The sequence below is a fragment of the Helianthus annuus genome, chromosome 13, assembly GCF_002127325.2.
Source record: "Helianthus annuus cultivar XRQ/B chromosome 13, HanXRQr2.0-SUNRISE, whole genome shotgun sequence".
Lineage (NCBI taxonomy): Eukaryota > Viridiplantae > Streptophyta > Magnoliopsida > Asterales > Asteraceae > Helianthus > Helianthus annuus.
Window position 1 is genome coordinate 147072460 of NC_035445.2, and position 4095 is coordinate 147076554.

At 41.8% G+C, this 4095-nt stretch overlaps 1 non-coding gene across 1 annotated transcript; it reads right to left on the reverse strand.

The window, feature by feature from the left end:
- Window positions 1–651: 651 nt before the first annotated feature.
- LOC118486041 lies at window positions 652–758 on the reverse strand. The gene has a single exon (XR_004877897.1). It is a non-coding gene; the product is annotated as a small nucleolar RNA R71 (small nucleolar RNA).
- Between the last annotated feature and the right edge of the window lie 3337 nt (window positions 759–4095).

The following is a 4095-nucleotide window of genomic DNA, read 5'->3' on the forward strand; positions in this document are numbered from 1 at the left end:
GTGTCCAACTCTCCAGTAACTGGGATCTGGAAAACAATCACTGTAACTCCGACCACGGGCCGTGTTCACTGAGCATGGGGCCGTGGTGAACCTTCTGACCAGCATTCTTTTCTGTTTTTATTGCAGGACTTGGAACCAGACGTCACCCCTACGTAGTGTATGAGCTCCAGTTCTAATAAGGACATAAAAGAACCTCTAGAAGAACCCGAACGCTTTCTAAGAAAAAGACTAAAAGCCAAGAACCAAGAGAAAGTTTCGGGGAATCCACTTCCAATGGCGGACCAACGTACCCTCATGGATTATCTACGACCCACCGTAGGTAACCTAGGCGCCGCTATCAACGCACCGAATGTTGAAGCCAATAACTTCGAACTTCGGCCGCATTTGATACAAATGCTCCAAAACTCCACAACCTTCCATGGGCTTGCGGACGAGGATCCCCATCTACATATTACTAATTTCTTAGAAATATGTGATACCTTTCGGATCAATGGAGCATCAAATGACGCCATCCGCCTTTGAATGTTTCCTTTCTCACTAAAAGACCGAGCAAAAGCTTGGCTCAACGCCCTCCCAGCTGGATCGGTAAACACCTGGGATGAACTAGCCCAAAAATTTCTATATAAGTATTTCCCTCTCGCTAAAACGGCTAAATTAATGACTGAAATTAATACATATTCACAAGAGGACGGGGAATCCTTATATGAAACTTGGGAAAGGTTCAAGGAGCTATTGCGAAAGTGTCCACATCATGGCCTTGCGATATGGCAACAAGTATCCACTTTCTATAATGGGTTGTTGCCACACACAAGGCAGACACTTGATTCTAGCTCCGAGGGACTTTTAGGTAATCGCCGCCCGCATGAAATATATAACCAAATTGAGGAAATTGCTCAAACCAATTTTCAGTGGCACACTCCCCGAGGCAATAAATCTATTGCCCCGGGCGCCCATAAGGTTGATGAAAGCACTTCTTTACAAGCCCAAATCGAGGCTCTTTCTTCAAAAATAAAAAAAAATTGGAAATGACAAAAACAGTCTCGGTTATGGCTTGTGAAGGGTGTGGTGGGCCACATGAAAATTGGAGTTGTATGAAAGAAACAGACGATCAACAAGAGTCGGTAAGCTACCTTGAAAATAGACCTAGGCCGTCGGGTCCTCCAACGGGCACTTACAACCAAGGATGGCGAAACCACCCTAACCTTGGTTGGAGAGAGCCCGACAATAGTAGTAACCAACAAACCCAACGAACAAACTTTCAACAACCAAGAAATGAGTCACAAAATTTCACTCAACAACAAGGTGGACGAGAAAGGCTTGAAGATACTGTATCTCGCCTCATCTCCGACACTGAAAAGAAAAACTCGGAAAGGTTTCTACAATTAGAATCAAATTTTAGAAAACAACAAGCTAGTATTCAAAACATCGAAAAACAATTAAATCAACTAGCTCAAAAATTTTCCGAGAGACCACAAGGTGCATTACCAAGCAATACCGAAACAAACCCGAAAGCGCAAGTTCATCTCATCACTTTACGAAACCGCACCGTGGGGCCTGCGGAAGCACCACCACCGACAGAAGAGACTGTACCCCTGCCTCTGCAGGAGAAGAACTCCCCTTCATCATCAGAGCCTACCAAGGCTCCTCGAGTTCCATACCCCGATAGGTTAATTCGTCAAAAGACCAATGAGCAATTCGCAAAATTCGAAAGTCTATTAAAACAATTGCATGTCAATATTCCTTTTATTGATGTCCTAACCCAAATGCCCAAATACTCTAAGTTCATGAGGGACTTCCTCACTCATAAAAAGAAAATTGAAACCTTGCAATTAGTTAACTTAGGCGAAGAATGCTCTGCCCTCGTACTCAACAAACTTCCCCAAAAGAAAATCGACCCTGGAAGCTTCACGATTCCCTGCTCGATCGGGGACTCCCCCGTTCGTAATGCACTAGCCGACCATGGGGCTAGCATTAACCTCATGCCTTCATCAATGTTTAAAAGACTCGGCCTAGGAACAACGAGTCCTACAAAAATGAGCATACAGCTTGCTGATCGATCCGTCAAATTCCCGCAAGGTGTCATCGAAAACATCCTAGTAAAGGTTAACAAATTTGTCTATCCGGCAGATTTTGTCATACTCGATATGGAAGAAGACATCGAAGTCCCCCTCATACTAGGGAGACCATTTCTCGCCACCGCACAAGCAGTGGTAGACATGAATGGCGGAACGCTCACCCTAAGGTACGGAGATGATGAAGTAAAATTCGGGGTTGGGAAGAGAATAGAGGACGATGACCTGGTCAACTACATGAAGGTTATTGATTCGAGTTTGGATGCTGCTCTCCGACGGTGCAACATGGGATGCCAAACATCCCACTCAGAAAATATATAACCTTACATTGGGTCTAGCCAAGGACCCTCATAAACGTGGCGCACCACGGAGGAATTCCGCGGAACTATCCTTAGTTTAGTTTAATCTTTTAGTTTTAATTTGCAGGAATAAAACACACTCATGGTGGTAAAGGATGAAAAGGGGAACGAGAAACATGACCCCATGCACAAGAACAAGGCAACCCGACATCAATTTCTCCAATACATAAGGTTCAACACGGGCCGTGTCCAACCAACACGACCCCGTGCTGAACCCCCTGCAGAAAAATGCCCAGTTCAGGTAACTGGACACGGGCCGTGTTCACCAGACACGCCCCCGTGTCCAGGCTTCTGTTTCTTTTTTTAATTTTCGTTACTGGCACCTGAACACGGGGCCGTGTCCGGTCCCCACGGGGCCGTGTCCAGACTGCCAGTAACATAAAATCTTTGCTTTGAAACACTATATTACACATCTAATCAACCTAAAAATTTATTTTTGGGACACATTGAGGACACTGTGTAATTTAAGTGTGGGGGGGATGCTAAAACCTTGAAATTTTGCAAGTCCTAATAACAAGCCCTACACAAAACTCTATTGGAACCGCTAAACACCCCAATTTTTTTCAAAAATTATCATTTTTTTTACTTGTCTAAAGTTTAAGTTAGGAATCCTAAGATTAATAAGGTTATATTTTTACAAATTTACAACCGAGAGCGTCGTGATAAAAAGAACCAACATAAAAAAAATTATGAAACGGCATGACAAGCTTAGTTAAATTTTGATTATATATACTAGATCACATAGAAAAACCCATTCCCACAAACAATGAGTTTTGAGCCTTTATTGAGCATACAAATTTACATCTTTAGACTAAATGCTCATTTTTCGTTTCTTGTGTGAATAGCCGCTTGATTCTTACGACTCTAGAACTTGCCACGACGATTCATTCCCGGTCCTTACCAACTTAAACCCAAGTAAGTAAATGATGGAGGCATTAGGACTAACCCTTTTTCTTTCCACACCATTATTTTTCATTTTTTTCCACCTACCCAAAATCCCCCTAGTTAACCCCTTTGAGCCTAAACCTTTCATTTCTTTACGCTAAAACCCTTTTACCCACCAAAACCCTTTTTTTTTTTTTTACCCTTTATTTTAGTAACAAGCTCGGTTTTCGTGTGACTACAAAAAAAAATGAAGATGAAGTTAGAAATAAACAAACAAAGCTCTTAAAACAAAAAGCTTGTTTGAAGAAATACTTCATAAAAAGTCACTAAAACAAAATGTTTTAAGAAAACCGATGCTTTTTACGCTTTTCGCCCTTTTCTACTAACCACTAACCCATTCACCCACCTTTAGCCCAAGACTTTACCCAAAAAAGTCCTCTTGATATTTACAAAGGTAACAAGTTAAAAAGGAGGAGGATTGATTGCTTGGCAAGCTTATGGTAGGAATAAGTTCCATGCCGCTCTCGAGTGATTCACTAAAAATACACCTTCGGTCGAGTGTGAGTGACTTCTCCCGTGAGGTATGTGAACTTGTATATAAATGGAATTTTAAAAAGGCATGTTATGCCCAAATAAATAATTTTTCCTATGAAACGTTCTAAATAAATCATAACGAATAGGATTGTAAATAAATAAAAATAAAACCCAAAAAGATCTTGGATTCCCGACACTCTATGCCAAAACCTTCTCTTCTACCCATTCCATTTGGGAGTGTAAGC